Here is a 13,708-nt window from a genome sequence, read left to right as displayed (position 1 = left end):
CGTTAGCAGATATCGACTTGTTCTTTGGGCTATGCCTGCCGGCTGATGTGTGGAAACAAATCCGGAAAGTTGACCACGCTGAGCCGTTCGGATATACCTGGGTACAACTCGATACCATAGATAAACAGCGAGAACCAGGACAGAAACCCCCGAAGGCCATCTTAGAGCTCCCAGACAAGATTGTACAAAAGCTGAAGACTCTAATCCCAGAAAGAAAGGTAGACTGGTCGATAGTGACGGCTTGCCGCCAGAAACCCCAGGAGGATGTGTCTGAATACTTCTCCCGATTCGAGACTGTGTTCTCCGATTACAGTGGCCAAGACATGACCACCGCAACCGGACATCACCTCTTTGTCCAGAATTATGTAAAGGGTCTGTCGCCAGAAGTTTCCCAGAAACTACAGACCAGCGAGAGTAGTTGGGCAGCCTCCAAACCCGCAGCAATTCTCCAGATGGCCCAGTACTACGAAAACCAGAAGAACGAGAACGATAGGGCATCAGAGAAGAAGAAAAAGGAATTAAAGGAGAGGGTGATGATAGCACAGTTGCAAGGGGTGACCATAGGAAGGGAACCCCCAAAAGAGAATTACCAACCAACCGCCCCTAGAAAGCTACCCCCTAGAGACCATACACCTACACCCTACAACGGACGGAGAGACTTAGATGGGAATCAATGTGCGTTCTGTAGAGGGTTCGGACACTGGAAGTCCCAGTGCCCGGCCCTTCTGGAAATGAACAAGAATAGGGACCCCAGAGACACAGCCTATGACCCCAGAAATAGAGGACAGGGACGAGGGCACACGAACAACACCATCAACGACAGGCCAGGCAGACCGAACACCTTTGATCGCCCCCGACAAAACCAGTATCAGCAGTCCGACTACGAGAGCACCCAGGACTTCGCATAGGACCGCCAGGGACAAGGGAGGGATCCAGTCGAACTCCGTGTTGACCAGCAAGGTCCTTACGTCACCGCTAAGGTCTTGGGCACAAAATCTCCATTCCTGGTAGATACTGGGGCGACACGTAGTGCGTTATCTAAACGACTGATTCCTAGGGCACCCTTGTCTGGCTCACACGTAACCTCAATAGGCTTTGACGGAACGCCCTCCACTAACCCCTTATCAGCACCAATCTCCTTTGACTTAGAAGATAACATCACTGACACGACCTTTCTGCTCTCCTCCAACACCCCCGATGCTATTATGGGGCTCGATTTGCTAAAACATTTTCGAGCCACCATCAGATGCTCCCCAGACGGAGTTCGAGTCATCCTACACGATAACCCAGATCTATCCAGACCCTGTCACACACGACGTATGCTCTCTATAACCGATGCTGATACGTCCCTACTCGACACATTACCTTCACATCTATGGGCTAAAACCGACTCAGATGTAGGGCGCATGGTGATCGACCCGGTACACATAACCGTCCGACCGGATGCAGTGCTCCCAAAGCTTCCACAGTATCGGATATCACCCGAAGGCGAGAAGGCATTGGTGGAAATCATCGAGTCCCTGGTCGAGGCAGGAGTGGTAGAAGAAGTAGTCAGTAATGTTTGCAACAGCCCTATCCTACCCATTGTAAAGAAGCAAGGCGAGGGGGATGAGAAAGCCTACCGTTTCATTGTTGACTTGCGAGAGGTTAACAAAGTAGTCATACCCCAGTACCCCGTAGTCTCAGACATCACCACCATCCTCACCCTGATTCCATCTACTGCCACCATCTTTACTGTTATTGACCTCAAGAACGCATTCTTTTCCATCCCCATCCACCCAGACAGCCGCTACCTGTTCGGCTTCACCTTAAAAGCCCGTTCGTACAGATTCTGCAGGGCACCCCAAGGCTACACTGAGAGTCCCAGTATTTACAGCCAAGCCCTCAAGAGACAACTGGATGCAGTCCAACTACCCGATGGAGTGGTGTTGATACAGTACGTCGATGACATTCTTTTGGCGGCCGACACCACTCCTCTTGCCGTCACAGCCACCATTCACCTCCTCCGCTTCCTTGCGGAGAACGGTCACAAGGTCTCCAGAAAGAAATTGCAATTCTGCCAGCCCCAGGTAACGTATCTAGGCCACCTACTATCCAAAGACGGGAGGAAACTTACCCCTGACCGAATTCAAACCATCCTAGAAACCCCCGTTCCCAAAACTCAGAAGCAAGTACGATCCCTAGTGGGCCTCACCTCCTTTTGTCGACAGTGGTTGCCAAACTTCAGTCTTACCATAAAGCCTCTGCTTTCCCTGCTGGCTAAGGATGTCCCCTTCCCCCTCCCCTGGACACCTGAATGTCAATCCTCCTTCAAAGAATTACGAGACGCCCTCTGCTCGGCCCCAGTCCTAGGAACCCCAGACTACACTAAACCTTTCTCCCTCTACACCCACGAAAGGGAGGGGTGTGCGTTGTCTGTCCTAACCCAGTCCATAGGCCCTAAGCAACGCCCTTGTGCCTACTTCTCTGCCACTCTCGACCCCATAGCCAGAGCTTTGCCCGCCTGTCTTCGAGCAGTAGCCGCCGCTGCTGTCTCTATCCGACAAAGTGAGGGGATCGTGCTCTCGAACCCCCTCACGGTATTGGTACCCCATGCTGTTGACACCCTCCTGAACCAAACCAAGACTCAACACCTGACTAGCGCACGACTGACCGGTTATGAACTGACTCTGCTTGCACCCCACATCACATTGAAACGATGCACCACTCTGAATCCAGCTACACTACTGCCTCTCCCTGACGCTGACCCCAATGCATCCCCTATACATGATTGCGTGACCCTCACCGACGAACAAACCAAGAGTAGGGTTGACCTCCGGGATACTGCCTTCCCGGACCCTGACGGAGAACTGTGGGTGGATGGCTCATGCATCAAGCTCCCCGATGGCACCACCTCGGCTGCCTATGCAGTCACCACAGCCCGAACAGTTGTTGAGACAGCCCGCATCACACAGCGATCCGCACAGGCGGCGGAACTAATTGCTCTTACACGAGCTTGCATCCTGGCAGCAGGGACAACCGCAAACATTTACACAGACAGTCAGTATGCCTTCGGGGTAGTTCACCACTTTGGGCTCTTATGGAAAGAGAGGGGATTCTTGACTTCTCATGGCACACCCATCCTGCATGGAGATCCAACACAACCCTGGGAAAGGAACTGCTGTACCCCGGGGAGGGTTTGGGGTCCCCAATCACCCCTTTGAAGTCCTACAAATGGACTATGTCCAGCTAGAAAGGTGCCAAGGTTTGAAGTATGTACTCGTCATTGTGTGTGCCTTCAGCAAGTGGGTGGAAGCCTACCCAACCCATGACAACACCGCTATGACTACCGCAAAGGTACTACTGAAGGAATTCTTCCCCCGATACGGCCTTTGTCGAATTTTGTGGAGCGACAATGGCCCCCACTTCGTAGCCGAAGTTATCCAACTCATCTTAAAAGGGTTGGGTGTAAAACAGAAGTTCCATGCGGTTTTCCATCCCCAATCTGCAGGCCTGGTTGAACGACACAATGCCACATTGAAGCTTAAGATAGCAAAAATAGTCGCCACCACAGGGCTAAGATGGCCAGACGCTCTCCCACTAGCCTTGCTATCAATGCGTTCCACCCCCACCAAACACCACTTAACCCCCTACGAGGTCGTCTTCGGGCGGCCCATGAACCTTTGGACTGCACCAAAACCAACATCCATCCACGACGTCCCGGACGTCCTCATGTCTGATTATCTGTACAATCTAACTAAAACGTTGTCTATCATCCACCAGCAGGTGCTGCACGCCATTCCCGATGTTTCCAGGGGCCCCGGGCACGACATCCAACCAGGTGACTTCGTCTTAGTGCGTAACTTCCAGCGCACCAAGAGTCTGGAGCCCCGGTGGACGGGCCCCCTGCAAGTCCTGATCACCACCCGAACAGCTCTTCGAGTGGAGGGGAAACGCAATTGGCTGCATGCACACCACTGCAAGAAGATATCACCGACCCTGACAACCACGGACAACGTCACCGCCCAAGAGGAACTCCTGAACAAAGACCGACCATCCCTGAGCCGCTGCCCGGATACAGAGACACTTGAATTGATTGAATATCCCGATCCCACTGTGCCATCCAAAGAAGGGTATAACTTGCGACGAAAGGAGAGAACTTCGGCTAAGCAGACCACAGGCTAAGTGGAAATCTCAGAGCGGTAGCCTAGTCACTTCAAAGGCCACCAGGAGAGAAACTAAGCAAAATCTGTGGTTCTGCCCGCTACCGAGTCTCTCGAAGGTGATGGAAGCGCCCGACATGAAGGTGATGGAAGCAACCGGACGTCCGAAGATCCCCTACAGAAACCCAAAGACTGACCGAATGCACAGCTTTAAGACTATAACACTTTTTATTACCCTTCTCTTTTGCCTTCTCCTCATGGTCACCTTCTGGATCATGGAGGAGAACACACCCGCTCATAAGACATTGCTGACCACCGTTCAACCTACCACCACGAAGGAGCACCATCTGATCTCACTTTCACCCCAACTCCGAGAAAGGCGTAAGGAGTTCTGGAATAACTCTTTTGTGCAGTTGCTCCACCAACACAATCTTGCCACCAACGCCACTAACTGCTGGATCTGTGGATTGCTACCGCATGCCACTGGGCACTCAATCCCTTTCATCCCTTCACCTTTTTCTGTCCATGGTTCCTGCCTCGCCTGGCTGATCCTTCTGCAGGAGAGCTACAAGGACAATGCCACTTCCGGCAGAACCATGTCACACTTCTACCATGGGTTCTGGATGAACAAAACTGGTAGAACTTCCGCCCTCTTCTGCCCTCTGAGATCGAACACTTCCTTTCACATGGACATCCCTGCCAAAGAACGAGTTGAAATGCAAGTGTTCAACAATCCAGCCAGACCCACCTTCTCTTACCTCCGAAAACGGACGGCCGCCACCCTAACAGTGGCCCTGTCCGTCATCAACATCACTGGATCTGTATGCCTCGAAGGCCTGGGGGCACAGCTGGTGGGCCACAGCTCCTGCCTCATCACCCGAACATTGGATTCAGTTGACCCACCCTCCTTTGTTGCCTCCCCGAATATGTACTTCGTCTGTGGTACTAAGGCCTACACCTGGCTCCCGAGAGGTTGGGGAGGCACTTGCTACATCGCCTTTGTCCTTCCTCCGACGTATGTGGCCCCAGCAAACCATCACCGACAGAAACGGGCCAAAGACATTGTACAGGCCGACTCCACCGGAGCACAGTTCATGGACGCAGTCAAAGGCCTTGTTCCACTCTGGGGCCCAATGGCAAACAGCCGTGCCATCCGCCACTTAACCCAGGCAGTCGAAACGGCAATGAACATTACGGCTGGCGCCCTCGCCAACAACACCGCCGAGCTCCAGGCCGTCCGCTTAGTGGCCCTTCAGAACCGCCTCGTTCTAGATGTGGTTCTGGCTGATCGTGGAGGAGCATGCCGCATCATTGGATCCAGCTGTTGTACCTACGTACCAGACAACTCACCCTCAGTCTACAAAGCAATTGAACACCTCCACAGACTGTCCACAGAGGTCCATCAAGAGCAAGAAGAATGGTCGCTGGGGAGTTGGTTTTGGGACGCTATTAAAAGTTGGGGATGGAGGCTGTTTTAATTTATCCTAATACCGATTGTGATACTATGTGGATGTTGCTTGGGGATTCAGTGTCTGCCACCTTTATGTTCGCTTTTTATGAACTGCATCTGCCCTAAGACTTTGAACTTTGAAACAGAGCGGATGAAAGCCCTTTATGAGGTGGAGGTCCGTAGTATTATGGGGATAAATCCGAACTAGACAAGCTGGCGAGATATGTTAAAAGGGAGGACTGTGGAAATTTAGCTTGCAAACTGAACATTATCTGCGCCATCTTGCCTCTCCCCAGCGCCACGCACAGCGAATGCACGACCACCATTTTAGGCACCCCACTCTCTCCCCGCTCATTGTCAATCGCCAGCGCGGTCCCCTTGGCGCTGCGAGCATCCCCCACGCGCTGGCCACCCCCGCTCTCTCATACAGGCCATAAACCCTCTCTTTCTGCGCGGCCCTGCTACGGAACCACTTCCGACCGACAACCCATACATGGTCATGCCTCTCCTTTGATAACCCCCTTCCTCTGCGCCCCATTGTCTGAACTGGTCCCAGGCCATCACCTAGCCCTGCGGATGCAGTTTATTGCCCCTACTGTAAGGGAAACACCCCACATCAAAGGGATTACAGTAGATCAAAGCCCCTACTCCCTGAGACCTGACCGGTCACACCCCCCCCAGGAATTGGCGGAATACCCTGCTGCGCAATAGCCATCTCCTACTGTGGATGGGGTGGGAACTTCTACTGTATCTATGTGTGGGATCGGATCTGAACCGGGGCTTCAGGGGATATTTCCCCCGTACATCAAGGGAATCTCAAGAATGTACTATGTGTAATAAAGCAATAAACCAGTGTATAAGAGACCAGGTCTCAGAGATGCAGTTAGAGCACCTCGTGACGATACCTTGCTGTCTGATCTGATGTGTTCTGCTCCGACGGAATAAAACTTTGTTTCCTGCCTTCCAGTCTCCGGCGCCTGCCTCTTTTATTGGTAAATTATCGAGTGGTATGAGAGGCGATTACCGCCGGGCAAATACTTGAAAGGTTATCGACTGAAACTGCCGCTACCATTTAACAAGGCGATGTGGATATGGCCTGCCACAATTACACAAGCTGGCTGCAGGACGCCTGTGATATCGTTGCCCCTATAAAAAGTTTGCGGCCAAAGAGAGCACTGCCTTCTGCTCCATGGTATTCACAGGAAATTAGAGCCCAAAAGCTTATCTGCAAACAGCATGAACGCAGATGGAGGAGTAATTACAATGAATCTGACAGAAAAACTTATAAATCCAGCCTTCTGACATATAAACAGGCAATTTTCAAGGCGAAACAATCTTACTTTGCAACACAGATTGCAGACTCCAGCAACTCCGCTAAGGAGCTATTTAAGACAGTGGCCAACCTGGTAGCCCCAAAGCCATGCCCAGTTCAACCCAGCCAACAGCTGTGCGAGGACTTGGCCAAATTCTTCTCCTCAAAGGTGGAAACCATCTTTGATGTTTTTAAAAAGAAGAATTTCTGCAGCCCGGAGACTAGAGGGGAGGGTCCCAGCCAAAAATACGTCTCCTACCCAACACTGGCCAAATTTTGCTCAGTGTCCTCGCTAGACACGAAAAAGATCCTGCTGGAAGCTAAGTCCGGATCACCTTTTGATCCTTGCCCTATTAAGGTGGCCAAATTAGCTGCGGGTCCGATTGCTGAGCAGCTTTCCAGGCTATTCAATTTGATGTTTGAAACGGGACTGTTTCCTTGTCATTGGAAATTGGCTTCCATTCTCCCATTAATTAAAAAACCCCATCTCCCGAGCAGTGACCCCAACAGTTTTCGCCCTATAGCCAGACTTCCGCTTCCAGCTAAACTCGTGGAAAAGGTCATGAATAGACAACTTAGTCTTTTCCTGGAAGATTCCCAAGCACTTCATTCCACGCAATATGGTTTCAGGTCAGGCCACAGTACGGAATCGGCTCGAATTAAAGCTACAGAAGAAATCAGGGAAGCAGTAGATCAGGGCGGCAAGGCAGCGTTGATCCTGCTTGATCTGTCCGCGGCCTTCGATACGGTTCACCACTCTACTCTTCTGAATCGTTTAAAAACCTGCGGGATTGTTGGGAAAGCCAGGGACCTTATTAAATCCTTTCTAGCCGAAAGAAAACAAGTGGTGACCTTGGGGGACTTCCATTCGAAACCTTTCTCAACACCATGTGGGGTCCCTCAGGGGTCCTCACTCAGCCCCACTCTTTTTAATGTGTATGTTAGTGCGCTGGCACCCGTCATAGGGTCCTATGGTTTTGGCATTACCTCCTACGCAGACGACACGCAAATTGTAATACCACTGACCCCAGGGGGAGAGGTGGACGTGGAACTGCGACTGCGGGAATGCATGGTGGCTGTGAGCAGTTGGATGTCCCTAAATTGTCTGAAATTAAATACGGACAAAACTGAGGTTATCTTGTTTGGCAATTCCTCCAACTTTTGGACCCCAGCCTGTTGGCCTAACTCCATGGGCACCCTTCCAACTCCAGCCACCCAGGTTAAAAACCTCGGTATGATATTGGATGATAAACTTACCATGGAGCGCCAAATCAAAGCATTAACATCTAAAACCTGGTATGCCATCAAAATGATGAGGAAAGTGCTTCCTTTGCTCCCTCAAGAGAGTAGGCATACCGTGGTAAGGGCCTTAGTTACTACAAGACTGGATTATTGCAATGGCTTATATTTAAATGCTCAACAAAGCATATTGAATAAATTACAGACCCTGCAAAACGCTGCAGTCCGTCTGCTGTCAGGCTCTTCCAGGTTTTCCCCGGTTACGCCAGAAAGAAGATCTCTTCACTGGCTCTCTATAAAAAGCTGTATACATTTTAAGGCGCTGGCCATGGCATTCAAGGCCTTGCATGGATTAGGCACGGACTTTTTAAAGCAACGCATACACTGGTATGTTCCAAGCAGATGCCTTCTGTCGTGACCCGGAATCCTCAGGATCGTGCGTTGCTCAAAAGGGGTCCACCTCTCGACACCCTCAAGGTCTGATTAGATATTCACAGACTCAGTGAGGTGGTCCAGTGGGGGAAGGAAAGGATGGGGACAGCAGGGAGGGAGACCTGAAACGAGAAAGAAGAGAAATATCAGTACTCCCCTCCCTACAACTCCTTCTTGCTCAGTCCCTGCCCCTTCCCACTCCTAGCGCCCTGGCCCTACCTGTAAAGGAAAAGAATGCGCTGCGCTGGTTTACACCTACAAGACGTAGGGAAGCCTTCTCTGAGATCTGAAAGAAAGATATAAAGTGGTATGAGAGTTGTCACCCACCCAAGGGCCTCACTCGCACTAAACTGACAATGGCAGAAGGGGTGGCAACGTACCATACACTAGAGGCTTCTGGCAATACAGGGGAGCGGATGAGCGAACCTCCAGCTCACTCTCAAACCCCTGCTACAATGACAAGAAAAGAAAACAGTTAGCCTTCTGGCCTAATGCCTAATCTCTGTCTCCGGAATCACACACTGGTTTTTTGCATACATATTAGCATTACTTCATGAGAACATGTTGGAGCATACCCAGCGTTGCAATGACAGAGATTTCAGCCTCAATAACAAAGTTTCCTGCTAGAACGGAATTCCTCTCGTAATGCAGGTCACATGAACTACGTCCTTTCTCCCCGCAAGAACCGGTTCGCCAACGCGGGAGAAAGGCGCACAGGGAGTACTGGGAAACGTAACCTCACGGAAACGATATAGGATAAATATACTACGCCTTTTTCTCCCCGCAAGAACCGAGGAAATATCGGTTCGCCAACGCGGGAGAAAGGCGCACTGGGAGTACTGGGTAAACGTAACCTCACGGAAACGAAATAGGATAAATGTACTACGCCTTTTCTCCCCGCAAGAACCGAGGAAATATCGGTTCGCCAACGCGGGAGAAAGGCGTACAGAGATCACGGGGAAAAAGGAACCTCAAAGGCTACCAATGGTTGCTTCGCATGGAAACCCTCCTGGGAAACCGCCAACGAAGCAACGGAGAATACCACGAAGGTATGGCCACAATACCTGAGCTGAAGAAGTCCTCTGATTAGAAAGCGCGGTGCCACAAGCACCCTTACCCGCCTTCTGCTCGCTCTTGATTCAGCTCCCGGCATGGAGTAATCGGCACCGTGAAGGTGTCCCGGAAGCCCTATGTCTGCTTCCGCTACCGTGCGTCATGACGTCACCGCCGTCTGCAGCCCGCAAAGGCTCTTGGGGATTGTAGTTTCTGTATCTTTGGCAGCGCTCTCGCGCGGGTCGTCAGTGTTCCTTGGACCCTCCTGACATGAGCCCTGACAGTACATCCCCTTCCCGAAGAACACTGACAGAGGCAGGGTTTCCTGGGATAACGTAGATGAAACAACCTGACACACCGTGGGGCACGAACCCCTTCCGCTGGTTCCCAGGAGTTCTCCTCATCACCATACCCCTTCCAAGCTATGAGATACCACAACTTAGTGCGGTGGATCTTGGAATCAAGAATACCCCTGACCTCGTATTCTTCTTCCTCGTTTACCACCCCCGGGGGAGCCCCCTGATTCCTAGCTGAACGCGCTGGTTTTAGCAAAGAGGTATGGAAAGCAGGATAGATTCGTAAAGAAGAGGGTAGATGTAATTTGACCACTACGGGATTGATGAGTTTTACAATGCGATATGGACCAATATATTTGGGGTTGAAGATGCTGTACTTTTTAAAGCGGATGTTTTTGGTGGAAAGCCAAACGTGGTCTCCTATTTTATATACTGGCCCTGGGCGTCTGTGTTTGTCCGCATATGCTTTATATCTCCCTTTTGCTTTTCTCAACCTGTTCTTCACGAACTCTAGAGTTTTCTGAATGTGTCTAACTCGTTCCTGTACTCCCGGGATGTTTCCCGCTTTCCCAGGGTGCAAAAAGGGGATAAACCGTGGATGAAACCCGTATGTGCAGAAAAAAGGGGAAACCTGAGTGGAACTGTGTGTTGCCCCATTATATGCAACCTCTGCTAACCATAAAGAGTCTACCCATCTTTCTGTTGTGCGATCGACGTAACACCGTAAATACTGTTTGAGTGTTTGGTTTACCCTCTCCGTCTGACCGTCGGTCTGGGGGTGGAAACTGGTGGAAAGGTCCGGAGAGATTTGTAGAGTAGCACACCATTCTTTCCAAAATTTTGCAGTAAATTGGGGCCCCCTGTCCGAAACCACCCTCCGAGGCAACCCGTGTAACCTGACTATATGTGTCAGTAATAACTGTGCTAACTGACTGGCGGTGGGGAGTTTTTTACATGCTACAAAATGTGCCATCTTGGTCAGGTAGTCAACTACTACCAGAATCACCGTGTGCCCCTGATCACTGGGCATGCCAACGATGAAATCCAGGGAGATGTTCTGCCAAGGACCTTCTGGAGTGGGCAGGGGTTGTAACAGTCCTGCCGGACGGGCGTGAGAGGCCTTCATTTGTTCACAGATCACACACTCCTGGACCCATTGCCGTATGTCGGCATGAATCGAAGGCCACCAAAACTGGCGAAGAATACGTTTAGTGGTCTTTTCAACCCCGGTATGACCAGCGCTTGGGAGAGAGTGACACCAGCGAAACACTTGTTTCCGGAGGGTGTTGACAGGAACCAACAGCTGTCTTCCCCGAAGAGGTAGCCCGTCTTTCATTCCCCAATCTGAATGTTGTGACAACCATGACTTCCACTTGTCCGTTGTCATCGTTTTTGCTACGCTTTGTAAGAAAGGTTCGGTAACTGTAGTACATATGACCTTGCTTGGGTCAATAATGGTTTGTTTGAGCGGTTCTTCCACGATCTCGGAGACGGATTGTCGCGTTAGGGCGTCTGCTTTTTTGTTGTCCTTTCCGGGACGATAGGTGACCAGGAAGTTGTACTCTGCGAAGAATAGTGTCCACCGCAACTGACGGGGTGAGAGATGTCTAGCTGCCTTCATGAATTGGAGATTGCGGTGATCCGTGAACACCGTTACCACGTGTTTGGCTCCTAGGAGGTAATGTCGCCACTCCTCAAAGGCGTCTTTAATGGCTAGAAGTTCTTTCTCCGCAATAGTGTAGTTGCTTTCTGCAGAGTTCAGCTTGCGGGACCGATAGGCCACAGGGTGTAACTGACCCGTCGACGGGTGGCGTTGTGACAATACCGCGCCCACCGCATAGTCAGAGGCATCCGCCTCTACGATATATGGTTGGTCCGGGTCCGCATGGACCAACACTGGAGCCGACACGAACGCCTTTTTGAGTTCCTCAAACCCTCTCTGGGTTTCTTCTGTCCATTGAAAGGGGACCTTCTTTCGCAACAATCGTGTTAACGGGGTTGCCAAGCCAGAGAAATGCCCAATGAACCTCCGGTAGAAGTTGGCAAATCCGAGGAAACATTGGATATCCCGAACGGTCTTGGGGATGGGACAATCTTTTACTGCCGCTATCTTTCTTTCTGACATCTCCTGGCCGTGGGGAGTGAGCATCACCCCTAGGAATTCGACAGTGGAAACACTGAATTCACATTTGCTAATCTTGCAATAGAGGTGATTCTCCTGAAGGGTTTGCAAGATGGCGCGCACGTGATGTACATGGCTCTCCACAGAGGGGGAATATATGAGAAGGTCGTCAATGTATACCACGACGATACGATCAAGATATTTGCGAAGGACGTCGTTTAAAAAGAACTGAAAGGCCGCGGGCGCGTTACACAACCCAAAGGGCATGACGAGATATTTGTATAAACCGTACCGTGTTTTAAACGCGGTTTTCCACTCGTCGCCTTTGCGCATTCGCACCAAATGGTAGGCCCCTTTCAGATCCAGTCGGGTGTAAATGACGGCCTTCTGTACTTGTTCCAGGAGCACCGGTATTAACGGGAGAGGATACCGGTTCTTGACGGTAATGGCGTTTAACGCCCTGAAGTCTATGCACGCTCTTAGTTCTCCGTTAGCCTTGGGAATAAAGAACAACGGAGAGGCTGCAGGAGACATAGAATTCCGGATAAAGCCAAGGGCGAGGTACTTGTCCAAGTATTGTTTCAGAAAGGTGTTCTCCGGCTCTGTCAAGGCATATACTCTCCCTGTGGGTACCACGGCTCCCGGGATTAAGTCAATCTGGCAGTCGTATTGCCTATGAGGAGGTAACCTTTCAGCCTTGTCTTCGTTGAACACATCTTCGTACATATGATACGCCTGGGGTAACGTAACCGGGTGTTCCGCAGCGGTGGCTACATGGTGGACGACTGCCAGCGTCTTCGCCGGGCGGAGGTCTTGGGGGAAGCAATGCATCCTACAATAGTCTGATGTAAAACGCAGTTCTTGGTTCACCCAATCCACGAGCGGATTGTGTTGTTGTAACCAGGGCAACCCCAATATCAGTCCGTATTGTGGCGCCTGGATGACATTAAAAATCAGTGTTTCGACGTGTGCCTCTCCTAGGCATATTTCCAAGGCTTCCGTCTGAAACCGAATTGGTCCAGCCTCTAACAGTTTTCCATCTACTGCATAGACGTTTTCTGGTGTCTTCTTAGTATCAAGGGTTATGCCTAAACGAGATACCACGGTCTGATCAATGAAACAACCCGTGGCTCCAGAATCCAACATGGCCGTCTCATGGTAGGACTTTCCTTTTACAAATAGTGAGAGGACCAAAGTGAAGTGAGAAGTAGGGATCGGTGTCTTCGCACATAAGGAAGGGATGTACCACTGGCTTAAAGAATTCCCTTCTTCCTTCCTTAAGCACGCTCGTTTCCCTGGGGTTCTTCGGAAGTAGCCGCGAGCTGTTTGCGGGGCTCTGCGCGGGGATTTTTGCTTCTTAGGCTGCATTCCCTTATAAAATGCCCTTTCTTCCCACAATATATACACAGGCCTTTCTTCCTCCTGTAGTCCCTCTCTTCACTCGTGAGGGCAGAACGGACCGCGCCTACCTCCATAGGTTCCGCTCTAGTAGTTGGTGTTATCTCTGTACTACGGGGAACATCCGCCCTCCACGACCCACGGTCCTTTCTTCTAGTGTCCACCTTTCTTTCGCTGAGTCTATGATCCAAGCGGAGGACCAAAGATATCAGCTCTTCGCAAATAGTTGGCTGGGGGTCAATTTGAGCTAAGATGTCCTTCATC

This window comes from Triturus cristatus, chromosome 11, assembly GCF_964204655.1.
Source record: "Triturus cristatus chromosome 11, aTriCri1.1, whole genome shotgun sequence".
In the NCBI taxonomy this organism is placed as follows: domain Eukaryota; kingdom Metazoa; phylum Chordata; class Amphibia; order Caudata; family Salamandridae; genus Triturus; species Triturus cristatus.
Note: the sequence above shows the minus strand (reverse complement) of the source record.